Raw genomic sequence first — 27,936 nt, 5'->3', positions numbered from 1 at the left:
TTCTCGCTTGAATTAAAGACGATAATTGCCAAATACTTTGTAATGCTGCATGCAAAGAGTTTCGTTATTATTGCTTCCCAATTGGGTTCTTAATTTTGAAAGATGTATCGGTTTTTATATATCACTAGCTGAGTGTGCCCGGTCTTGCTCGGGATTCAATATTAGCTTGAGTTTATGCGCCGATTTAAAAAAAAAAGCATGCTATATTGTACGTAGCCCCCCCCCCTCCCCTATTATCTAAGGGGCTACCCCCTATGATTATCTCCTTATACCCCCACACTCGCCCCCACATGCCTAATTTGGTTCCATTTGCTCGATTAGTTCTCGAGTTATGCAGAAATTTCTGTTTCATTTGTATGGGAGCCTCCCCTTACAGAAGGGGGAGGGGTCTCGAACCATCATAAGAACCTTCCACGGCCCCAAAAACCCCTGTATACAAATTTTCACGCAAATCGGTTCAGTAGTTTCCGAGTCTATAAGGGTCAGACAGACAGACAGACAGACAGAAATTCATTTATATATATATAGATCTGAAAGAGCTTCGTTTTCTGAGCACAGCGATATTTTTTTCGAACCCACTTACTTTCATCTCGATTTTTAAATCAAGATTCAAAGCAAAATAAAAACTTCACTTTTTGACACTAAACTGACAAACTGACAGCTCGTTCCCATACAAAGTGACATCGAGGGGCGCTGAAAAGGTGATTTTTGCAAATGTAATCGTTCTTATTTAAAATAGTTCCAGTGTACCAAAATTGATGAAATTTTGGGTTTGGGTTTATCAGTGATAAGGGGGTTTGGATTTTAAAGGCTAAGGTCTTGGTTCAACTGTAAATGGTGGAAATAGTCTCAGAATATCGATTGCATAAGATTTATTATAAGGCAGTTTTTTACGAATGTAAATTGTTGATATGCTCTGGAAATGCTTAATGAATTGCATTCATCGGTTTCTTCGGGAATTCCTACTTAAAAACATTTTCAAACCCGTGAATTCGCAAAATTACAAAAATCGTGTGCATAGCTGTGCAACAATTGGCAAATCACCCTAACTGTCAACATTCTTCCAGCTGAACACTGAACACCCATTTAACCCGATTACCTATTTTCTTCATTTTTTTTACAAAATTCTTCTACTTCTTATCTCAATTTAAGCGAGATCATAGCTCTATGAGGACAGTTCCATTAATTTCAGGAAAATACCGGAAACCCTCAATAAGTTCCAACAATTTAAGGATAGTCCAAAGAACTTCAGGAACTTGGAGGCGACCCGGGCGTAGTGGTAAGCATCCATACATCTCACACCAAAGTCACGAGTTCAAATCTCACCCCCGGACAAGTCACGAATAACTCAAGAGCGTTGAAGAGACTATAATAAATAAAATAAATAAATAACTTCAGGGATGTTGAAAAAATTTAGGAAACTTTATAGAAGATTTATGAAGTTCAGGGAAGTCCAGGACAATGACAAGAACGTGATCAGAAGAATAGAGGGGAACTTCAGGGTAGTTCCATGAATATCAGGAAATATTAGATATCTTTAGTATAGTCTTATTAACTTCTCAAACATTGTAGGAACTTTAATGAAGTTCGGAATAATGAAATAACATACCGGGAATTTTTGAAAAGTTCCTTGAAAACTGTGGGAACATATGTAAGGGAAGTTTTGAAAACTTTTAGAACATTCTGGGAAGTCCAGAGAAACTTCAAGGTGGTCCCATTTAGCTTTAGAAAAGCTGCAGCATTTTTGAAGATATTTTAAAAACTTCTGGGATTTCCAGATAATTTTAGGGAATTCAAGAGAACTTGAGAAAAATTGTTGAATCTTTTAAGAAGTTCCCAGTAGTTCAGAGAATCCAGGTTAAGAGATCTTACGTGATTTTCAGAGATCTTAAGGGTGGTTTCAATGATTGCAGGGAAGTTCCAAAGAATTTATGAAAGTATTCATCAGTAAGGATGAATTCCAATAAATTCAAGACCGATCCATTAACTTATGGAAAATTTCGAGAACCCTAAAGAAGTTCCGAAAATTTCAGAAAGCTCCAGACAACTCCGGGAACGTATGAAATCATCAGTAATTTTTCGGAAACTTCAGAGAAGTACAGAGAATTTCAGCGAAGTTTAAAGGTTTTTATGGCAGTTCCATTCATTTCAGGATCGTACGAAGAACTTCAAGAGCATTGAGAGAACATCAAAGAAGCTTTGAGAATTTTGACGGCGTTCCGAAATTTTTGAAAACATCCGCAAAGTTCTGAGGGCTTCAGGAAAATGAAGGAAACGTTTGGGAAGTTACATGAACAGCAGTATAATCTGAGATTATTTTAAGAAAAGTTTCATGATTTCCATGGCAGTTTCGATAACTTAAAGAAATAGGATCTTCAACGAAGATCCGAGAACTTCATGGAAGTTCTATTATTTTCAAGAAAATTCCGAGCACTTGTTAGATGTTTCTAAGCCTTCAAAAACTCTAAAGAATATTAGAGATTTTAAAGCACCCAAGTGACACGAATTCATAGTTGAGTAATTTCAGGAATGTTCCGAAAACTTCAGGACCATTGAATATCAAGAAAATTTCCAGAAAATATAGGCAACTTCAAAGAAGTGAATTTAAGCGAAGTTCAGGTAAAATAGGATATTTTAAGGGGAACTTCCGAGAGTTTCAATAAAGTTTTCAAAACTTTAGGAAAATTAAGGAAAATTTCGGGAACTTTAAAAAATAGCGAGAAATTCAGTCCAGTGATTTAAGCGATGTTTGGTGATTTTTTTTTGTAGTTCTAGTAACATCAGGTAAGCATGTTAAACATCAGGAACGTCTGGAATTTTGGGGAAGTTTTAAGATGTTGAAGGATTCGTTTCGATTATACATGATCACTTTCATTAACTTTTGAAATATTTCGAGAACTTCATTGAAAATCTAAGAATTAAATTAATTATTTCGTTCTTATTTCGGGAAATATTTAGGACCTTCGAAACGTTCCAGAGATTTCAGGAAATTCCAAATTACTCGAGAAATGTTATGAAATTTCAGGAAAAATTGAGAAAGTCGCAGAAGTCCAGAGAACTTAAAAAAAATATCCGGATACTTCATAGAAGTTCAGAACATTTTTTTGTACCTAGTACCATTGCTTCTGACGCCAGGGAGGCAGCTCTCTCACCTGGACCCTTCCTATCGACCCTATCAACTCATGGACAGGGGACCAACGGGTTTACCTCCCTGATCCGTGATCAGAGATTTTATGCCTCAGAAAATCCCGACGGTGTCGACTGGGATTGAATACAGCAGCGGTGCCGCTGTGTTCAGAACACGTTTGGAAATATCCAAGAACTTCAGGGAAACTCCGAGATATTCTGGAAAGTTTCATGAACATTAGGAAAATGCGGGAGGATTTTAAATGTTGCGCCGTAAGTTTCAGGGCAGCTTCAAGATTTGGGGTAACCTCAGGAAAGATCGTTGCAGTTCTATTAATTTCAGGAAAATAACAGAAATTTTTGACAGGTTCCTAAATTTTCATGAAATCTACAGAACTCCGGAACTGTATAGAAAAGTTCAGAAATATTTTGATACCCTCACTGATGTTCAGGGATTTTCAAGGAAGTTAAGGGATTTTTAGGATAGTTCTAGTAAATTCAGGGCAGTACCAAGAGCTGCACGAGAATTGTAACAATTTTAGAGAAGTTCCGAGTACTTCAGGGAAGATCAGAAAACCCCAGGGCAGTTCCGGAAATTACAATTTTTTCGAGAAATTCTGGGAAATTGTTAAAGAAACTTCATAGAAATCCAGAAAACACATAAGGAAAATTGAGGGAACTTTATACCCCGTACAGACTATGGCTTATATCATGTAATATAGGCTATCTTGCAATGAGCACTCATACATAGGATTTCCAGTGAAAACTAGATGTATGAGTGCTCATTTTGCAAGACAGCCTATATTACATGATATAAACCATAGTCTGTACGGGGTATTAGAGTGGTCCAGAAGTTGAGGGAAGTACAAAGATTTTAAGGAAAGTTCGGTGAGCTAGTTTTGAAAACTTCAAAAGAACTTCAAGGCGGTTTTGATAACTCCAGGGAAATTGTGGGAACTTTAAGAAGATAATTTCAGGGAAGTCCAGAGAAACTCATATATACGAAGTATATATATACTTAAGGAAATTTTGTGAGCTTCAGAGTAGTTCAGAGAACTTCAGGAACATTCCGGGATCTTTAGGGTTGTTCCCTTTCTGGAAATACCCATATTGTAGGGTATTTAACAGTTTTTCTTGAACCGATGGCCTCCATCTTGAATTCCAAAATGACGTCTGGAATCTATATCCGGCCTCTACACGTCGTCCCCTTTCCCGAAATAACCATATTGTAGGGTATTGGACAGATTTTCTTGAACCGATAGTCGCCATCTTGGATTCTAAAATGGCGTCTGCCATCGATTTCTGGCCTCTACACGTCATTCCCTATCTGGAAATACCCATATTGTAGGGTATTTGACAGTTTTTCTTGAACCGATGGCCGCCATCTTGGATTCCAAGATGACATCTGGAATCGATATCCGGTCTGTACATGTCATCCCTTTTCCGGTTTCTGTTCTCACATTGCACAGCAACATTTTATATGGACAAGCTTTCAAGACATAACATATTAAGGAAGTTCATGTGCACACTAGCGCTGCGTAGCCAGAGAGTTCTGAAATAATATGACCACCATCCGAAAGGACTTGGTAATCTGAACAACTTTGCTCCAGTCAGTAACCTTCTATATGGCCAGGTTCTCGAGATACAGCTTATAGAGGAAGTTCACTTGCACACTAGCACCACGTAGTGAAAGACTTCTGAACTGATATAATCAACATCCTCGACCTAGTTTTGATCATGAACTCATTCATTGATAGTAAATTGCAAGCTACTTGACACTGATCATCCCGCCCTTTCAGTGGAGGTTGAAGTGCCAAGTCCACCAGTTTTTGAACAGTTTCCAAACGAGCCAGAGCTGAATTACAATAAAGCAGATTATTAAACATTGAACGAAGTTTTTCATCACACGGGTTGGACGTTTTTAGAATCGACAGCGAATATTGACGAAGCTGTTAGTCATTTCTCACAAGAATCGTCACACAAGACAACCTTCGCAACCCTAAGCAGTTTTGGACTTTTGTGAACTCTAAACGTAAAGAAAATGGGCTAACTGTAGAAATCCAGAACGCTTGGCTTTGTCTTCAAGATTACTAAGAACTTCACGGACATTTACTGCTTGAAATCGCTCTATTGCTCACTCGTACGATCTACGTTGCTGTCTGGAGCCCGAACTACAATAATGGGGCCGAGCAAATTGAATCTGTTCAACGACGTTTTCTTCGCTTCGCGCTCCGTAAACTGCCTTGGAGATACCCACTTCGTCTTCCAAGCTACGAGAATCGCTGCCAATTGATCAATGTCGAGCCCTTACGTATCCGAAGAGATGTTTTCAGAGCCTTAACTGTCGCCGAAACTCTGCAAGGAAGAATCGACTGCGAAGCAATTCTGCAACAAGTGAACATTAATGTTAAACCTCGATCACAACAGTCTTATGCTGAGACTTCCACTTCTTCGAACTAATTATAGCATAGGGAGCGCTATTTACGGCTTGCAGCGAGTTTTCAACCGAGTAGCGTCGATGTTCGATTTCCACTTGACACGGAATATGCTTCGCCGAAGATTCTCTGCCTTTTTTGCTGACCGAAGGCGCTTGATGCCCAACAGCTAAGTGAAAAATTTAAGACTTATCAATTTTTAGTAACTTGACAATGCTTTCCTAGTTATTTTCGTTTGTAACTGTAGTAACTGTAGTATATGTATGTCATCTGTATAATCTGTATTTTTTTACAACACATCATTGGGACTATTTCTAGTCTGTTGATGCAACCATAACAAATAAACAAATAAACAAATGATTCCACACCATGATATCGCTAAATCCGCTTTTGAAAAGGGCGAGCTATTCACTACTTTCTTCCATAGTTATATCGCTTCTACTGAACAAGCTGCAGCTGTCTGCAGGGATACATCAAATGATGCCTGTGATGAGAGGCATTTTGTTGTTGATCACCAACATGTAGAATCGGCTATTTATAAAATGAAGTTCTCCACTTCAGTTAGCCCAGATGGAATACCAACCTGCATTTTGAAACGTTGTTCGAGTGCATTGATTTATCCGTTGACGCTTCTTTTCAATATGTCCCTTCGAGAATGCAGATTCCCGTCAAGCTGGAAATTGTCTATTATGTTCCCTGTTCACAAAAAAACAGGATGTAAACGGAATGCAGAAAACTATCAAGGCATTATTTTATTTTTTTTTCCTTTGGTTTGTTTTTTTCCGTCGAACTTGTTTTCCGTGCTGAGCACCAATGCTACCGACGTGCCAGGAAGGCAGCTCCCACACCTGGACCCTACCTATCGACCCATCAACTCATGAACCGGGGACCAACGGCTTTACTTCCCATCCGAAGGAAGGCGTGATCAGAGATGTTATGCCTCAGAACATCCCGGCGGCGCCGACTGGGATTGAACCCAGGCCTGCTGGGGTGAGAGGTAATCACGCTTACCACTACACCACCGGCACCGTTATCGAGGCATTACGTCAATGAGCGCTTGCTCCAAGGTGTTCGAAATAGTTATCTACGTGGTGCTGTTTGCGAGCTGCAAACATTATATATCAGTTGATCAACACGGTTTTTACCCAAAGCGATCTGTTTCCACAAATCTGGTGCAGTTTACCTCATTTTGCTTGCGTAACTTATGTAGATGCCGGCTCACAAGTTGACGTGATACACAGTGATCTCAAAGCAGCCTTCGACCGAGTTGATCATCGAATACTGCTATCAAAACTGGATAAGCTCGGAATCTCCGGCGATCTCATCAGATGGTTTGAATCGTACCCTTACAAACCGCAGTCTACATGTAAAGATTGGAGCTGAATCATCGGAATGTTTCTCCAAAAAATCTGGTGTCCCACAGGGGAGCAACTTAGGACCACTTCTACCTCCGGGATGTCGTCTTTTCTACGCGGACGATGTTAAATGATTGCGACCTGCTACAACAACTGATTATCAAACTTGAAGAGTGGTGCTCAAGAAACTTATTAACGATAAGTATTCCTAAATGCAATGTAATAACGTTTCATCGGAAACTGAACCCAATCATCTATGACATTTCCAACCAGTCTCTCGTACGCGTGAATCATAAACGTGATTTGGGAGTTCTGCTAGATTCTGGATTCACATATCGGCTTCACTATAATACAGACTGGACTCGGACACACTTTGTTTTGGGTGTAACTTTTTATCGCGTAGGTAAAAATTAATGAAATTTTGGGTAATACTAGTTTAGAGTGTTATGTATATGTGTGCAAAATTTCATCTGTCAAGTAGTTTTCAAGATGCATTCGAAACAAGAAGAGCTACGCAGCAAATCTTGGGCGCGGTGATTGATAATCCTGGTCAGTCGCACAGATGGATCGGCAAAAGGTTTGGAATCCAACATTCCACCGTGTCCCGCGTTGTGAAGATGTTCCCAGGAGACGAAGACCATCGAGCGGCGCGCTGGAAGCGACCGAAAACCGAAAACGGAATACCCAGAGAAGGCGCGGAAGATAAGGCAGTACTTTAAGAATAACCCGAACCTATCCACCCGAGACGTGGCCAAAAAGGTCAATTCGTCGAAGTGGTTCGTCCAGCAGACCATGAAGCGGGCTGGGCTACGTGTTTTTAAGGTCAGGAAGGCGCCAAACCGGACTGACAAGCAAAACACGGTGGCCAAATTGCGTGCGCGGAAGCTGTACCGTGAGTGGCTGCTCAAGCCAGGCTGTCTCGTCATGGACGACGAGACATACATCAAGGTGGACACCAAACAAATCCCCAGCCTCGAGTTTTTTGTCGGTACGTCCCGCATGGAGGTTCCGGAAAACCTCCGGAAGAGAAAGATGGCCAAATTCGCGAAGAAGTACCTGTTGTGGCAGGTGCTCTGCGAGTGCGGACGGTACAGCAAGCCGTTCGTTACAACCGGCACCATAAACAGGCAGATTTATCGAGAGGAATGCTTGCAGAAGCGCTTGCTGCCCTTCCTCCGCTCTCACCGTGGTCCCACGCTGTTCTGACCGGATCTCGCTTCGTGCCATTACGCCAAGCCTGTAATGGATTGGTACGAAGCGAAGGGCGTTAATGTGGTCCCGAAGGAGGCGAACCCGCCAAATACACCAGAACTTCGTCCGATCGAAAAGTTTTGGGCGATAATGAAGAAGAAGTTGAAGAAAAGCGGAAAAACATTCAAAACCGATGAAGCTTTGAAGAAAAACTGGAAGAAATTGTGTAAGGAAGATGGGCAAAGCCTCGCCCAAGATCTCATGAGCAGTGTTAAGAGAAATGTACGAGCATTCAGCTTGAGGGAGGAAATTCAATAAATAAATTATGTCAAAACATAGCTAATATATAGTTATTTAATTCCTGAAAATTTGAGAAGTATCCGATTTAAAATGAATTTTTTGTGATCATTTTTGTGTGTCTCATTTTTTCCGAGTCCAGTCTTTAGTATCTTCACAAAGGCCAACAGATAACTAGGATTCATCTTCAAAGTTGCTGATGAATTTCGTGATGCACACTGTATCCGGTCACTTTAATGTGCACTGGTACGTTCGATTTTAGAATCCAATGCAATCGTGTGGTGTCCTTATCAGACCACGTGGCGTAGATTTGAATCAATTCAAAAGAAATTTGTGAGATATGCTCTTCGTAGTCTTCCATGGCCAGATCCTGTGAATTTACCGCCGTGTGAACATCGATGCAGGCTCCTTGGGCTTGATTCATTGGAACGAAGAAGATTTATTGCACAGGCTGTGTTTGTCTGCGAAAATTATGTTGGATGAAACAGATGCCGTAGAAATACTGGCCCAACTGAACGTCTACGCAACCGAAAGAGTTTTACGACAGCGAGAATTCTTGTCACTTGAAGCACGTTATGCAGGGTATGGCCAACACGATCCGATTCGATTTATGACGGCAATATTTAATGAGGTTTACCATCCGTTATAATTGCTAATCTTTTGGCAGATACGCGTATTTCGTCTACTACTTGCAGACTTCATCAGTGCCAAGTACTCAACACTACTTGGCACTTGATACTTGGCACTGATGAAGTCTGCAAGTGGTAGAAATACGCGTATCTGTGAAAAGATAAGCAATTATAACGGAATTTAAAGAAAATTAACCAATACACTCAAAGCCCTTCATAAAGGGATTCCGTTAAGAGGTTCGACAAATTCAGCATTTCAACGTAGATTACTCGACAGCTGACACATGAGACTGACGATCAGGTGAGTTCCTGTCCAACACCTAGTACAACGAAGAATTTTGCTTCCGTTTTTTTTTTTCAGCTCGACTGCTGGAACTGCATACCAGGCGAGCTTGCATACAGAATCGCCCACCGCAGCATGGCTCTTCGTTCCATTGGCCATAGGTAATTAACATATTGGCATAGTTTTAAGTTTTTATCTTCTGACCTTTGATAATGTATTTTGTTAGCATGAACTTATTTAATTTGTGTAACTGTTCAATGTAATTAGCTTGTAATGTGACTAGAACAAAAGATATGAGGTTTTTATGCCCTTTCGAGTAAAGTCAACCTGCTCAAAAGGGCTTTTCCTTTAACGTACTACATTTCATTAAAGCATCAAGCTAGATGAAAGTAAGTGAAAAATAAATAAATAAATCCTAAAGGACATGATCACCTGAACAACTTTGCTGAAGACAGTAACCTTCTATATGGCCAGGATTTTGAGATACAGCTTATATAGCAAGTTCATATGCACACTAGCGCTGCGTAGTGAAAAAGCTCTGAACTAATAAAGGCCACCATCCGAAAAGACTTGGTCACTTGAACAACTTTGCTCAAGACAGTAACTTTCTATATGGCCAGGATCACGAAATATTCTATGTTGGACCCAAGTTCTATATTATAGCGCCCGTCGTAAGTAATATAAAAGTTAGACGCCTCTAACGAAGTAGTTCCCAATTAAACCTCAATCGAATGGCACAGGCTTGTTGGTCTAACCTAGTACATCAACTTTGTCGAAGACAGTATGGATTTATATATTGAAACCAAGGAATCAAAAATATCTCCAAATGACAAAATGACAAGCGATCAACGAACCGAATAATAACGCTATGTCAGAAGTGAAAAGCAATGATGATATAATCTTCTTCGTTCTTTTTCATGACAAGCAGCCCGTGCGACACAACTAATTCTGGGCGGTAGAAGGAAACGAGCAAATTGTTGGCAAGCTGCTTCACGAAGTAAAGCCGAAGATGATACACTTGTGTTAATGGGAATTTTTTTGTTATGTCTTTTCTCGATTCATATCAAGCTGTGTCCTCATCCGTGTATATTGCAACAAAGCAGGCAAGCAATATATCATTATTCTTCTACCACTCGGATCGAGCTATGTTATAGAGCGAGTTTGTCATGGTAGTCGTAGCAACCGTTTTGTCTGTATCGTTGGTTGCTTTATGTGTTTGGATTCGCTGATTGAAACACATGAGATAATCCACCATAGCCTCTATTAGCTAAAACCCCATAAGCTGTGGGTATCCTTATTCGCGGATCCTTATTCACGCCCCCGTTACCCCGGAAATAAGAATCCCTGACTGTATCTGCTGCCTACTACTCTTTCCTTTCCAATCGAAAGAACTGTTTTCAAACGCTTCCCAAGCAACATTTCCGGTTTTGTTATGCTCTTCAAGCCATTCTAAGCCTTATAAACCTCTTCAAAACCATGATAAAACCAAAATCGTTACTTGGGTTCTACAATGCTCCAAGTTTTTCAGGTCAGTGTAACTGTTGCCGGTAACCTGTTTTTATCCTGCATCCTTTCCATTTGATTTCCCGTAATTTCCTTAATGTTTTATTTATCTGTTTGTCAAATCAGCTGAATTTTTCGTTGCAACGTAAATCTATATTATTATATTTAAACAAAATTTTCCACACGCTGGCACTTTCTGAGTACTAAAATTCGACTATGGAGCATTCGCGACAAAAAATAAACAAACTCACCCCCATGCAACTCGGGGGCAACATGAAAGCTCTAGTATATTGCCAGTGTACCCCGGCAATTTGGTGCTCATGGTTCTGTCAAACTCACAAATTCCAGAAATGTTATCTGAATACGACGAATTTGGAAATGGTGTACAGTAAATAAAATTAATGTTTAAAATTCATCTTACTGTCGCGTGCCAACCAAACCGGAAACGTGACGTCCGATGTAGAAATTAACATTAACGACAAAGGAGCTCCAGTGATGCCAGCAAGAAAGGTCGTTTTGATTCTCAGTAGTATGCACAATACATAATCGGATTATGATTTTTTTTTATTTCTCGATTACTTTTACGAAGGGACGTATCACCTTTGTGAACAATGCATTTATCGTCGGTTTGGCGTAACTGATAACTCACCCACGCATACTAACACCACTATATTATGTAGGCGAAAATTTCCCCTATCTGATGGTAGTGTTAGCATGCGTCGGCGAGCCACCAGTTACGTCAAATTGACGATCAAATGCATTGTTTACAAAAGCTTATACGTCCATTCGAAAAAGTAATCGAGATTTGGTGTAGCGTATGTATTTGAGTAGTACAGAAACAAAAGCTTAAACATATGATTTGAGAAACAAAAACATATGATTGTCATCGAATTTATTAGAACAAATGAGAATTGATCAAGGATATTGCTATTATCGTCAATGATAAACAAAGAAGAATGGTTTTGCATCTAGTAAGAGCGTACTAACTATACGCAGCTAGTACTGCAAAATGTATAATTTGAAGTACAAGCTTAAAAGAGTACAACCAACCGGTGGAGACTAATGATTTTAAATTGGCTCACTACTTGACAAGCCTATTGGTCCCAAGTACATCTATAAGCGTATCCCATTCTAGTACTACACTATGTTTGTTTGTTTGATTCGCTATGAAAGTTTGACAGATAAAATGCGAGGGGGCGACTCTATCTACGATGCAGGAAAAATTGTGTTTTACTGTGGTTAGCTGCGCGCACGCTTAGTAGATAGAAAGAAGATTGATGACGATTCTGAAGATTTTTTGTAAGAAGATGGTGCAAGATGCAAGTAGATGGGAGAAATGAAAGAAGATTTTTCGAAAATTGATTCGCTAGTGTGAGATTTGTTGAGCATCTAGAATTGAGATTTCGAGGGGTGCATCGATTAGCTTGGGACCAGAACTGAGTCAAAAAGTTGAGCACGTACTTTGTACGTCTGTTGAAGGCCTTAAATGCACTTAAGCTAAATATGTGATAAATTGTTAAATTTGACTAAACAATCGTCAAAACTCTGAAACTGGTTATATTTAAGGACAAAATAAAATAGAGGAAAGCAAAATATTTTAATTGCCATTTGATTATATAAGAAAATGATACCTCCATCAATCTGTTTCAATTAGTTGGGATTTATTTCATTTCACCACGAAAATCATAAATTCGCTCTTTTCATGTAACATTCTTGCCTATTGTTTATTATCCACCCATGGTGAAACAAAAAGTGCAGTGATGAAGGACAATCCCTTTGTTTACGTTGTGTGGCGACATCTACTATTTGCACGTGGGTACGTTAAACTATGATTATCTGTCACCTTGCCGGGGACTTGCTCCTATGTGACGTGATCAATATAACCACAAGAAAGGGGAACTAATATTATTTCCAACATACTAAAAACATCAGAAATCCGATTAAAATTATCGAAGATATTGCAAAAATAGTGAAACATTTAATTTTGGAGTTGGTTGGAAATGCTAACATGAAGCTTTAGTGTGATGATTTATTAGCTAGAGAATGATCTTTTAGAAGAGGGTAGGTGGATAGTTCCGTTAGAGTACGGCAGTATGAAAATTGAATAGAAGTTGAAAATGAGCGAAGGGCCATTAATGCGACAGTTTTTAGAGATAGACGCACATTTTTGCCTAACCCGTACGATGTACTCTGTAATTTTGGTTTGGTGCTCTAAGCGTTCAGTCCTAAAAATTTCATCAGATTGAAGCTGAAAGACTAAAGAACCGTTTGATTACATTGGGCGGAGAATTGTGGTGAGAAAATCCGGCCGCCATTCACCATATTTTCAATGTTTTCATTTGATGTATTGGCCACTATGTAAGCAATAGTACTTGATTAGCTCTCGGGACCAGGCCGCAGGACATACTCATATGACTTAAAAGCCTTATAATACAACTTTTAAACCATTATACCGCTGAGTTTACGACTCATAGTGTGATGCACACGATAGTGCTTTAATTACGTGTTAAGAGTGTCAAACACTCCACACCCACACACATGCTATACCGCCGTAAAATTTTCCTGATCTCTCTCGAGGCGAATCGTGACCGTTAATCGATTCATTCCATCGAATTAAATGTAATAATCAATATTAATGAAATCCAATAAAAACTTGAATTTCCAGATTCACCGCATGGCAACGGGAAAAAAAAATATTATTACCGGTGACAATTTGCTAATGAACACCATATTTTCCCCTAACTTAGTACTGGCACGTATGGCCGCAGCGTCATTTGCAATCAAGGTAATGTCCCACGGTAATGCAAAATGGCACTAGCATTTATTGAAAACAGCTAGAGCTCGGTGTAATTAACGACGGTGGCGCTTCTGGGGGTTTCTAATTCAAATCGGATGCTGCTCATGAGCAATCTGCGCATTCAATGCGAATGTAGCAGTAAATTAGTGATAATCTTTCCACTGCCATTTACGTAAACTGCGTCGTAGACATTGGTCAGTGGCGGTGAAGCAATTGGGAAGAAATAATGATACCCCCTTCTGAATGGTTTGGTTCCAATTCGAAATTGACACTCACAATCATCGTAAAATTTTACGATCAGCACGTGTTTGATCGATTACCATCATTGGCAGCCGCCCGCCACGCTCACTCTCTTCATTCGCATTTCGCATGTTCAATGTTTAACACCAACAAAACTGTGGACCCCCAAACAATCGACCAATAGCATGGCGGCACGGCAGGGGTTAACAGACACAGAGTGGTAGTTCGTAAAATGATAAATCTTTATTAGCACACGAACCTCCCTTTTATGTCGGTTCCAATTAGGCTCAAAACATGCCAACCATGTTTTGATCGACTTACTGCATCGGGGACCGATCGCGGGGCTCAATTTCTTCACCGTGGCGGCGCGATATTTATTAATCCAAGTCACGACTAGGGTCCGCTCGATTGCTCGCTCGACGGACGTCTAATTGACTGGTAATCGTTCAATGCATAATATTTTAATTAATCTCGGGGGCACTCGGCGCTGCAGGTCCCCCCTCTCCTCCTTGTCTGGGATCGCGAGGGGTCAAGCGTGGAATGTGACGGTGACTTTTGCTACCCGCTGCGATTCAGAATTCACTATTTGCATTGCAAAAATGGGACATATCAACGATGGCATACGATTTTCTTTTGTCCGTTTATAACTTTAGCAACTTCCTGGAATTAATCCTCTGTCTGGGGAGATGATATTTAAAAGAAAATAACCAATGACATTATCCTTTACCTTGGGGGTTGGGTTGAAAAGCAAATCTTTCGGACGCCACTTAGGATGCATAAAAAATGTGACATGATCGGTTTCCGGCTTTAATAAGTTGCTAAATGATGCTCGCTGGTATGGACTTCTGATCTTTCCGATTCCCATGACGTAGCAGAGATTGTGAAGAGAATCTGAGCGATACCAATCGATTAAGTTCGATGGGATCCGAACATGTCTGTGTGTCTGTACGTGCTTGTGTGTGACAAAAGTTGTAATATCGGTTTCTCGGCAACGACAACCACATAACCATACAACTGAAAGGTACCGTAATATGAGGGCCAATTGTTCACCAGGGTGAAATTAATCAAAATGCTATGCGTTTTCAGGTGTCCATTGGAAAATTTTCAGTAAACAATATCAAGATAAATCCTGATAGTATTTCATCAAGGGACTTTGATGAGCTTTATTCAACAAAAAAGTTTATTTTACTGCATACATTTCCAGTTTATTTTACTGGTGTTCAATAGCTTACGATATCACAAATAAAACAATAAATGGGACATTTCCATACAAGCAGGTAGACACAAATATTCTCATTGTTTTTTTTTTCGCAATTTTTGCAATTAGTCTTGCTTTGTTTCATCTATAGATATTGCTCATAAACATTTATCAACATTAAATGAATAGCTTTTGAAAAGAACTTAACTTTTAATTGCTTTAAATTTCATAGAATAACATATATGGACCACTTCCAGACTCCAGACTCACCTACACATACTCACTGATAAGATAGATAGGAGAACCATGAATTTGTAAAACGATTGAACATCAGTATGAATACAGCCACCAATACCCGAGTCTCAATTCCAAATCCGAAGAGGTCGAACAGTCCGCCACGTTTCGCCTTCGAGTCAGTTATGTTCACTCCGCCAAGTTTTAACTGTCGTGTTTTTCCTGAACTTCTGGTATGCCGTCGTTTTTTGAGAAGTTCACGAGTGCGTCACGAACATTTATGGTGCCGAAACTCGGGAGGAATTCCCTTTCGTCGTCTGAAGGAGGACATCGTTCTACCGTAGGTGATAGAGCACGCTGGATCTCGTCACTGTCGTTGTCCAATTGACTGCGCCAAATTTCTCGTCGCACGTGCCCTGCAGATCACCAGGAAAAAGGAGGACTCCAGAAGATTCACTGGCTCCGATATATTGTTCCAGAAGGTGAGGTTACGACAATCACGTGACGATCGTAAGTGAAGCATCAAGGCAGGTGGGTACCTTTTGTCTATTCTAATTGAAGATGAGTTTGCCCATAAAATTTTCTCTGCGGAAAAATGTGTTGCATCTAAAAAGTCTACACAGTAGAAGAGACAACATACTCGGTTCTGCCAAACTAGTTTAACGGATTGATGAAGAGTTTGAGGCTACCCTAAATCCAAGCGTTAGAGGATCAAGAGGAGGGCTTCTCGGAAACTCGTCAAGAGTTTCAAAATCTGTACTTCGAACTCAAAGCATCTCTTGTTAGCAAGCTTACCTGCTCTACAACTGCACATTCCTCTTCCCCTAGCCCGGATGAATGGATCGAGTTCCGCGACTTGTTCAAATCCTTAGTACACTCCAACAATCAAATTTCAGCGGTTCAAAAGCTTCACTGTTTACGTAGCGCGTTGAAAGGTGAAGCATCTCGTTTGATTTCGTCATTTGCTATCACTTCGGATAATTACCCCGTCACGTGGAAAATGATCAGTGACCGGTATGAAAACCAAAACTTTCTCGTCAAGCAACATATGTCTGCTATTTTAAAGGTTCTCCACGTCAGAAGGGAATCAGCTTCAGCCCTTGCAGAGTTGGCATTTTGGACAAAGTTGAATAATTCGAAGCACATTGGAATTCGTTCCTCGTGGAGCGCTTGAGTACTCTGCTGGATGAGAAATCTTTGATGGATTGGGAGGCGCACTGTGATGACAATGTGGTTCCACAGTATAAAGATTTGATGAGCTTTATTTTGAAACTACAAATGTGCAAACCGAGCCCCAGTCTGCATACAGCAAATCCAACAAAGCCATATATAGGTAAATCATCCTCTCACGTTGTCTCTGAGTGTGTAGTTAAATGCCCCAATTGTAAACAGGCTCACGCGATCTCTCAATGTGAGGCCTTTTTGAAACTATCGCCAAACAATCGGTTGGATTTCGTCAGAAACATCAACTTTGCATCAACTGCTGGCGAAGAGGACATCTGGCTAAAGACTGCCGCAGTAGCCTATGCAGGACTTGTGCAAAGGAACACCATAGCTTACTGCACCTTCCACCAATTGCATCTGTCCCGAGCGTTGTGGAAGAAAGGTCTTCTACCTCAACAACATGCACAGCTGTTTATTCAACAGACAGCATCTTCCCTCTGGTGGGAACTTCGTTTTCGGATCGGTAGCACCGTCGGTGGTGCCTTCGCGTAATTCACCACAGGCAAACGGGTCGTCGTCGGGATCGTCGGTAGTTGTATCGTCTCCGCAGTCGTTCGCCGTTAGTAGATCCTCTCCCTCGTCGCCGGTTTACTCGAAAAATCCGATCCGAATCTAATGAACCACTTCCGTCTTGCTCTTACGATACCGTGATGGTATTAGTCACTACGCCAGAGCCCTTCTCGATAGTGGGTCACAATTCTTTATCCGTGAGCGACATTGGTCAAGCAATGGTCAGCGTACGTTACTGTGTACAGGTTTCACTTGCATCTCGTTTCGAAAATTCGCGCAAGATATTGATTGCTAGGTTCTCCCGAAACTCACAGTAAGCCTTCCTAGTTGCCATGTTGATATCTCGCGGTGGAGCATCCTACGTTATTAACCATAAGCAGATCCAAAGTTCAATATTTGCCATGGAGTCGATATGATTGTGTGGGCCGAACTATTCTTCTCGCTTATTGAATCGCATCAAATCGTTTTGGCTGACAATTACCCTATTTTGCAGCAAACTGTGCTCGGCTACGTGGTGTGTGGAAAATATTCAACAAGCGCTATCGGAACGGAGGCATGTCATATTGCCACTGAACAAAATATAAATACCCAACTAGAGAAGATGTGGGAGATCAAGAATTTCGATGTCGGAAAGACTCTCACCCATCACGCGATACTACTGGGCGGTACATTGTACGTCTTCCTTTTCGGGAGTCCATGGTCCCACTGTTAGGAGCAGCGTTGCCAGGTCATTTTCAGAAAAAAAAATCTGGACCAGTTAAAATATGAAATTTGGAAAAATCTGGAATGCTCCAAAAAGTCCTGTTTTTAACATTTTGCTATTGAAATCAAAGTGATTTTCCAATTTGCCGGATTTTACAACCGGTCAGTATAATTATCTGGAATTTATTTAAAGTACTAGAATGGTTATGAATTGCATGTTTAAATAAATTTTATAAAGCAAATAACTTGTTAGCATTGCTTAAATCATACAAAAGTTAAGAAAAGTATTCACACAGTGTGCCCAAAAAGTTTAAATATCCACTACGCAGCATATCAAAAATTGAGTTAAATTGTAGATAAAATACCGCAGAAAATATTTTTACGATTTTGTTAAACCGTAACTTTTTTAAAAACAATGGATGGATTTTTTAAGCTAATAGTCGATGTAGTTCTTACTATTTGCTGCCAGATTTTAAAGGTTTTATAAGTTCTAAATAATTTTAATATTATCCTGAGTTTGCTCAGTAGACCCGTAGGCAATTTTATTTTGAAGTAAAATTCACCAAGCTGAAGTTGGAATCAAAGCCTAACATCATGGTACTCAGACACAGTTTACCTAAACGACGGGTAACTGCACTATTCGTATGACCATTACGAAAAATGTTATGCCAAAGAATAATTTTATTATATAACAAAAATATAATTTTAGAAGTCTGAGGATTTTGAAATGATTCTAAATATTGGAATTTATATTTTTCCTGGGTCCCAGATCATGAATTTTTTTGTTAGTCTGAATTTACTTGGAACTCGTCACAGGATACTTCGTTCTTTTTTCCGAGTTCCATTTGAATCATCCTAGAATCCCATCATACACATTTTCTCCCAGATTCCCCTAAAATAATCTTGATAATATCCAACTTTTCCAGTAACATTCTAAGAGTTCTTAGCATTACCTCTTGTAATCTGTTATAAATCACTCTCTAATTCCACAATTCCCTCAAACTGGTAATAATTCCCAAGAATTGGAATAATTTTGTCTCCATTTTTCTTTATGAAATTCCTTCAGAATAATATTAATAATTTTCTTGGTACACTCTTCAGAATGATCGTCACACTCTGGCCTTGAAAGTCTACCAGAAATTGCCAGATGTTTAGGTCCCAAGCATCAATTATGTCACGCTAAATCTAGGAAAAATTTACCCCCTCTCCCCTATCGTGACGTTATTTCTATACCTAATGAATTGCTTGTCACAAAATCTTAGCCTTAACATTTTATTTAAATTAATCTTCATAGAAAAATTGGACAAAATTCCATTCCGATTTGCATCAGCATACTCCTTAAGTTTCATAGAAGAATTTTCTATGATTTCTCTTTCGGATTCAATTTCCTTTATTCAAAAAATCTCCATGCAATTGTGTTCATAGTTGACAAGACAATCGACACCGTCTTCCACAACAGGTTGCACAGACTGAATACTCAACACTAGACAACAGACAACACTCCACACACAGTAGACCAGTAGGGAAATTTTCAGCTTCCCAAAAGTTGTACCGGCTGGAGCGGGAATCGAACCCTCACTTCGTGGCACTCACAATACGCCTGAACGACGGGTGATGCCACATGACCACGAAGCCCACAAAGATAGATGGAACTCTACGCAGAATTAACTTGAAATTCTCCTTTGATTTCACAAGGAATTCTCCTCACACTTCACTGAGAACTATTTTCAGAATTACCTTTAAATTCTAAAATTCTAATGCAATTCAGAATTCTAAAGTAAATCAGACTGCTAAGGTAACACAATATTCACAGGTACTTTAAAAATATATATAAGAGACCTTTAAAATTCTCTTTAAAAACCTTATGAATTATCTTCAAAAATCCAATCGGGATCAGGAACCCCTTAACTGAAACGAGACAGGAACAAAACAAAAAACTCCGTTTAAAAATACTCTGTAAGAATATGTTTTAAAGCAGTTCCGATCTGGAACTTCCTAACTTTTTGAGAGCCTCCCCTCTGGAGGTTTTAGAGACGAATCAGCTTAGGGTTGACAGTCTCTTTAACAAAGAAACAAACAAAAAATCTCGCGAACATACTTCACTTTGTCTAGATTCAAAAGCCTGGCTAAAGCTCAGGGGGAGAGGTAGCTCATCGATTCTTCCGGTTCGCCTCCTAGCATCGTACTATAAGGTACCAGGCGATAACCAGGGTAGTTGATCGATAGCTCGATGACGTCATTTCGTTGGCGTCTGCAATGGGAAATTCTCATAGCAGGCGTTGACGATGGGACGTTGTCGAATTGTTTAATAGCAACTATCGTGGTAACTCACCGATTACCTGTCGATCTGCCAAATTTGGAAAGAGGTCTGCATTGAATTGTCTCATATTCCGCCCACTATATCATAAGAAATTGCGAGTAACTGAGTGGAATGGAGATAAGTTAAGCATTGGGTACAGGACCAAGTCTCCCCTGGGTGGTGCCAAAAGATGAGCGCAATAGAATCATCAAGTTGCCATGAGGCACGGAATGAGACTATTGCATGGCTGGGTAGTCAAAGCCTTCCATTCGTTAGTCATTTCAGGTGGATTAGAACAGGTTTAGGTTTAGGGTGGGCGTTGGCCAGATTAGGATTTTTCAGATGTAATCCTGGATCATTGAACGTCGCGTGAAAGCGGAACTTAATGAAGGCCTAAGTACTTTTTCGTAGTTTTTAGTTTTCGGATTTGAAAGATCGTCGGTTACAGTGGCCTGCTTACTGAGCAGAAAAACGCAGTCCCAGGTCCTTACATATCAAAGAGATTTATGGTAAAATCGCTTGTGTATCGTGTATTTTGCGAAACTCGTTGTTGTAGTTGGTTCCGGGTTTGAATGGATACACAAATTTGAGCAACGGTATTATGTGATATGAGGGGCTCGGTGGCCTTAGAGCAACCGTTTTTGCTTACTGAGCAGAACATCATGAGTCTAATCTTAGGCCCATCCACATTCAAGATTCGTCAATCTTTTTTTTGTTAATATGACTACATGGTAATAACAGCAACTCGGTGATTAAAAAGGTGCTCGTCTGCCTAGTGGCAAACGTTTTTGCTTACTGAGCAGAAGACCGTGGGTTTAGTCCCAAGCTCCTTCGCGTTATATGATCGTTAAGACATCAATTCAGCTTATCGTTTACCAAAACGAACCCTGCTGCAACCCAACCCTCTTATCCAACATCCCAGTGATTCCTCGTAGAAGTGCAGAGGTGTTCTCGGCTTCCATCAAAGCGAGTGTCGTGTCAACACAATCCTTCCCATTCCTTTCTTGACCTGTGTTCGGGCGCGGCCGGCGCTGGTATTGCCTAATTTAAGATCACCAGTTTTTACACATTAAGGATGATTGCTAGTCCCAGGCATCGTCTATTGGTTCTCTGTGTAATTACAGCTGATCTGGCAATAACAGAGTAGCAACCGTGGGCGGTCAATCAAGCTCAAGCAAGCTCAAGCTCAAAAGCCTGGCTAAAGCTCAACTTAAGTCTTAAATCCTGAATAGTTTTCGATTTCTCCAAATTCCAAAATTATGAAAATTCCTCCATATTGAGATTTTCATTTTTCTAAATCCAGGATTCCATAAAAATAAATCATAACCAAAATCTAAACAATAACTCAAAAAAAAAATCCGGACCCGATATTTTTAAAACTTTGAACTTTTGTTTCCGCAAATAATCTTGTCCAACGTTGATGACTTGATGGTTAATTAAAGTAGCAAGTTTGGCTTTTATTTTTTAATTAGGGTAAATCAATTGCAGTGATTTTTTTAAACCAACATGTTTAAAAAATCTGGGACATATTTAAAAATCTGGGAATATACGTGGTATGTCTGTGTATGTGGCAAGACGACTAAAAATCTGGAAAATCCAGATAAATCTGGAATACTGGCAACGCTGGTTAGGAGACTCTGACGACCAAGCAGTACGACGTTTTCTGCTTATGGAGAAACGGTTCGCTCGAGACAACGATCTGCGTGACGAATATGTGAAGTTTATGGACGACTATGAACGATTAGGGCATATCGAAGTTGGTTCTCGTGTCGCGGGCCCTCAGTATTTCCTCCCGCACCATGCCGTTCATCGGCCAGAAAACAGCACGACAAAAACTCGGATTGTTTTTGACGCTAGCAGCAAAGGATCCAGTGCCCTTCATCTCAACGATATTCTTCAACGATGGCCCTACTGTACAACCACCACTGCTATCCAGCGTTTTGAATTTCCGGATGCCGCAGTACGTCTTCACTGCGGACGCGGAAAAAAAATGTTCCGCCAAATGTGGGTGCATCCTGAGGATCGGCGGTATCTAAAGATCGTATGGCGTCGGGAACAATCTATGCCACTGCAAGTCTTTCAGCTGAAAACGGTGACTTATGGACTTGCATGTTCGCCGTACCAAGCTGCGCGGGTGCTCATCAAGCTTGCCGAAGACGGTGGTCACAACTACCCTCTCGATCTCGTGGATGTTGTAATCAAGCGTTTCTACGTTTACGACGTTCTAGCTGGAAGTGACAGCCTAGAAGAAGCCACAGAAATTTGTCGTCAATTACGCTACCCAAGTAGCAAGTCAGTAACCATTTAGCATCCACTCTGATTTATGATGGCTTTATAACGGCAATGAACAATCCATTTAGTTTAAATATAGCATTTCAAAGTGTAAAACATTCCTGCTTAGTAATTCAGCTTTTTGCTGTTTTAAAAACCTTCTATAGTCTGACAAGAAAATCAAACACTGTCTTGTTTTAAAAATACACTTAAAACAGTTCTCAATCCCTCCTTAAACTGTTCTGTAATTCAAGCATTAACGTCATTAGAAATTGTTTATTAATGTCATGATAAAATTCTTTATAAAGTTGTTCAATCATTATAAAAGGAACCATAAAACCATTAGGTTTTGCAATAGAGCAAAAAGCATTTATGGTTGCTTTTTAGGCTTTTAAAGTGCATCATGAACTCCCCAATTACTCTGTTTACAAATTGAGCTTAAAAGATGGTTCCTCATAGTTAATAAATGCCAAATTTATGACAAGGAAATCTCGAAGGATAGAAGAAGTAGGTAAATGTTGGCTTCGGCACCCATTGACTGTTTTCGGCAACCTCAATTTAAACGTTAATTTTACTATGTTTTCTCATCAACGCACTTTCCTGAATGTGTCCAAACGATTGTTTAGCCTTTCAGCTTCAATCTGATTATATTTGAACGATCGAGCAATCCAGTAATGCTACATTTTTCTTCAAATAAAGCATACGCACTACAAAATGGGGTTGATTTCGAGTTGCCGATAACAGAACAGCTGGTTAACACGCAGTTCTAATGGGAAGGTTGCCGAAGAAAAAGAGGCTGCCGACAATAGTCACACTCACCTGAGAAGTTTGGAGCGTTGTAAAAACGCTTTCAAAACGTTTTGAAAAATTATGTCGATTGGAATGGATAGAGAAGCAAGCAGCAGATGAATGTAAACAAACAGACACATCATATATGTGCGTGACGCTGAGAAAATGCTAGTAGAAGTGCAGACGCTGCTTGGATTGACGAGAATACGTAAATTCCCCTAGGATGAAAAAATCAAGTCAATTTCAGATAAATATACTGCTTTAGAAGAACCAGCACACCACCACCGACTGACCATCGGTCGGAGAAGAGTAAAGTGAGCGGGGCCCTCGAACTCATAAAACATTGTCGAAAGTTGAAAAACATACCAGCCTTCTCCAGATCTTGCGGAGAAGTTAGCGGAGATTAGCTGGTTTCCGATCCATAGCAGCGATTTTATTCGGCGAAAGAATCAACTCTTTGAAAATTTCATTCAAGCGTACATCCATGCATCATTGTATGGTGCACTTTTGTAACCATCCGGAAGAAGGGGATAACTGCTCGCAATCCATCGGGAGAAAACCGCCTGGAAGAATCCTGGATCTCACAACGCAACTATCGACAGATAAACAAACTTTGATGTTTAACTTTTTGCAATTCAGCCTGCAAGTTTTCTTCATAAATGCCATTTTAAAACCATATTATTTTGTTAAGGAATTCTTGAAAGCAAAACAACTTTTTCACAAATAACCCATGGAAATCAACTTTTATGCCACCGCCATGTTACAATTAGTTTGCTTGTTTTCTTCAATCTTCGATTTTCAATCAATATTTCCTTAGATATAGCTTTATTTTGGTAAATTTAGCAATAAGCAAACATTTAAATGCGAAAATAATAAAAATATCTCGGCCAAGCTCGATCTGAAGAATATATTTTTTTTTCAATGTTAAATAATTAGTCAAATCGTTGTTTTACGAGGGTGGACTTAATTTTTTCGATGTTTTCTCGTAAATTTCACATAAAATTTAATATGGCACTTAAAACTAAGCCACTTAATGAGAACTATTGTAATAAATTTGGATATTCAACAAGATTTTTATATCATCAGTTTCTATTTTAATTATTTTGATAAGATCAGATCCATACATCCTTTTCTATCTTGATTGATGCTTTCCTGGTGGATTCAGCATGCGACAAATGGTTCTCAATGCGTTCGTCATACAACCTTTAGCAATAAATCAATCTTGAAGAGCTTCGAGAATACACCCTTCAGAACCTTCTCCAGGGTGGGCCAACTAGACATATTCTAGTCTTAATGAGGTTTTGGTGAATGCATTAATGACAAAATAACCTTGACCAGGGTTTTATGAATGTTGTTTATAGTTGCTTTGTAGTATTTCATAAAACTTAAAATGTTACTTGGGCTACTCAGCCTGGGAGGATTCTCGTTGAGAAAATGGAGCAGCAACAACCACAATATCTTAAATTCGTAAGTTTCGGTTTTAAGGTTCCGCTCCTCCCAGAACTGCACAACGTAACTAAACACATTGTGGTATGTGAAACTGCTCAGCTTTTTGACCCACTAGGGCTCCTTGGGTCGATCGTGATTAGTGCTAGAATTTTTGTTCAGCGGCTTTGGGCAAACAATATTCCGTGGGATGAGGAACTTTCCACCGAGGAGGTGGTGGACGGAATTTCAAAGTGAGCTAAACCTCATCCAACAGCTAACCATTCCCCGTCGAGTTCTATCAAACATTGATCGAAATTACCACCTCCATTGTTTCTGCGATGCTTTTGAAAAGGGCTATGGCTGTTGTGTCTACGTGGCGGGTCCAGATAGTGGAGGAAAAGCCACCAGTCATCTCTTGGTTACAAAGTCTCGAGTAGCTCCATTGCGCGGATTGTCGATGCCGCGACTTGAATTATGTGCAGCGTTGGTGGGCAGTCAGTTAGTGGACCAATTACGTAATGCGTCAGACTTTTCGGGACCCGTTACGTTCTGGACAGATTCAACAACAGTGGTGAGGTGCAGCGGATCACCAAGGGTTTCCAATGGCGACATGTTCCGACGGAACTCAACCCGGAATGAACCATATAGGAAGCTGCTCCAAGATTATCGTGGCAACAAACAACATTTAACGACAAACGGTAGACTGTTTAACCCTTGAAAAAGGTCACAATTAAAGGCCGGTACGTCGGGAAATGCAAAACTAGCTGTTTGGATTACCCTTTTTTTAATGTTTTTTCTTAAAAGACATTAAAAGGACTATTATTGCAAGGTTATGATCTTCTCAAGACATATTAGGTTTAAAACTAATATGTTCGAAATGCTCAACATTTATCAAAGCAGGACAGATTTAAGATTATATTAGCCTCCAAATTTTACAAATCTGTCACAGTCTGGTGAAAATAAAATTCAGGACCGAGCAAAACATGAGTTTTTAACCACAAAAAATCTATTCTTTGGATCTTAATTTCTTGCAAGCTTTAGATTCCTTAAACAATTCGTTAAATCAATTTATCGCTTTACCACCCTGGTTAATTATTAATTCTGGTTTCCTTCCTAATGTTATTGAGCATGATTTCCGGCATCTTTATCAATAATTTAAATGAGATAACTTGAAACTTGTTACTTAGAAAAAACTTGGGAAAAATTAAAATAATATGTTTTTAGGGGTTTCTAGGGAAATTAAAAAGATCCGGGAGTGGAAAATCAGAGGTATTTTAAGGCTTAAAACTAACTTAATTTTAATTCGACTTGAAAAAACTTAAAACTTGAAGACAATGCCTAGAGTTTTGAAAGGTCCTAGCACCATGGATACATTATTTATAAACATGTTGTATTTTTATACAAATTCATAAAATACCGATGACATATGCCGAAGTATGACTGAAAATTCAGTTTCGGTAAAACGACGAAAATAAATTGCCCCCCACCCTAATTTGAATCCTGGCTACGCCCTTGAGACCGTCAGGAGGAATCAGCTCACTATGGTGCTTCTTCAAAGTATTATCATCTATGAGGCACTTTTTACCTCTTAAAAAAATGCATCCCCACAGAGCAGCACGGATCCTATCTGAAATGCTCTGTAATGCGAAATTTTTACCGAATTGTGTTTTAACGCACTCTTCTTATCTAAATCATGCTCTACAATATATCAGCCATTCCATAGCAAAACTATGAAGTGGTTCTCAGTAAAAAATGGTTGTTTTGTTCCTTATCACAAAATATTAGACCCGGAGGAGTAGGCTGTGCGTGCGTACTGACGTGACGTTTGTTTTCTTTGGCGCGTTTCAAAATTTGGAAAAATTTAAAATTTATAATTGTCCCGTAATTGGAGCACATTTTCCGCGATTCGAATTGCCAGTGATAACCTGTGATTACTTTTTAAAATAAAATAGTGCTGTTCCGTGTTGTATTTATACATCGGTGCTGATCCGGTCATCAACTACCATAGATATGGAGCTGGATTCGATTGTGCGGTTCTTGGTTGCCACCAACGCCGAGATTCAAGATGTAATTTGCACGAGCAGCTCAATTCCTGGCACAAATAGCCAATCATCAGTTACGGAAGATCATCCATTCGGAACTCAGCGAGTGCACGTACATCGACGGTGTGCAGGACCTACAAGCTCTACGTCTCTGCGATATCCCCCAGCTCGTTCCTGGAGCCGCTGTCAAGCCACCAAACCCTCAACGTCCCATTGTTCGGTGCGATCATGTTACTGAGGAAGGACTTCATTCAAGTGATTCAAGTGCCAGAAGCTTACATCTGACAAACGTCAAATATAAATCGGGGATTTGCTTAACATTGGAGGCATTTGGGGAGAACCTTCCATAACACTATGTTTAATATACCATTCATTACATTACATATTACTGTTACATTAACTCTTAACCTAGCTCGGAGCGTTTGGTACGGTATGTCCACGAATCCGTCCATCCCTTAAGATTCACGAAATGCATCGCTGTTTAAGTAAACCGTGTCAGCACCATATTTGACACGTTCCTAATGATGACGCACTCGTATATTTTTGATCGCATCTCGATTTAGACAAGAATTTGTTAAAACCTTGTTACACCATCGTCCCTAGAGCACTGTAACTTATGTTTGCAGAAGTAACATTTCAAAAATAGTTATTGAAAATTGTCGAACATTATTGATTGTGTCGATTTAGGAACGGCTTCGAATATGGTGCCTCCACGGTTTTAAACTCGAATCCTTTCACAGAATCACCTTTGCGGCAAATGCAACGCAGTAGGCCTGGCCGTTTTGATGTTTGTGCCTTATCTCAGGTTTGCTGCACACATGAATGTTGACACGAAAAATCTAACCTTATCATTTTCCAGGATGCTTTCTCGTACTGGCCGCGTTTGTATTAGATAAGATAAGATAAGATTATCATAAAATATTAGACCCGATTTTTTTTATTTTGTCATTAGGGTGATAATTTCCATGTAAAGTGGGTTAAAAAACCGATTTTTTTTTTCAAAAATCGCTTTTTTTTCAAAATATTATAACCGGACCGATTTCAAAGATCGAAATATGCAATGAAAAATTATTAAAAAAAAAATATTTTTTTAGGAAAAATACGATTTGATTTTATATTTTTTCTTGAAAACTTAGGCTTTTTACACAACATATCAAAAAAATTAAAATCATAATTTTTTTTCCTAAAAATTGTTTTTAATTACCTTTTATTTGATATTTTGAACTATAAAATCGGCTCAGTGGTTCAAAAGTAATGAATTTTTGAAAAAAGTGGCTGATATATTGTAGAGCATGATTTATTAGAAGAGTGCGTTAAAACTCAATTTGGTAAAATTTCTCATTACTAAAACAAGTCGTTTTTGAAAGAAAAATAGGTTTTTTG

At 39.6% G+C, this 27,936-nt stretch overlaps 1 protein-coding gene across 1 annotated transcript in view; it reads right to left on the bottom strand.

Moving 5' to 3' along the window:
• Positions 1–27,936, bottom strand: part of LOC135714936 (A disintegrin and metalloproteinase with thrombospondin motifs 12-like) — a 124,635-nt gene that overhangs the window by 61,809 nt on the left and 34,890 nt on the right. The window lies entirely within an intron of this gene.

This window comes from Ochlerotatus camptorhynchus, unplaced genomic scaffold (assembly GCF_037179485.1).
Source record: "Ochlerotatus camptorhynchus isolate MF236.1 unplaced genomic scaffold, CSIRO-AGI_Acam_v1.1 ptg000767l, whole genome shotgun sequence".
In the NCBI taxonomy this organism is placed as follows: domain Eukaryota; kingdom Metazoa; phylum Arthropoda; class Insecta; order Diptera; family Culicidae; genus Ochlerotatus; species Ochlerotatus camptorhynchus.
Note: the sequence above shows the minus strand (reverse complement) of the source record. Positions and strands in the feature narration are given on the sequence as shown.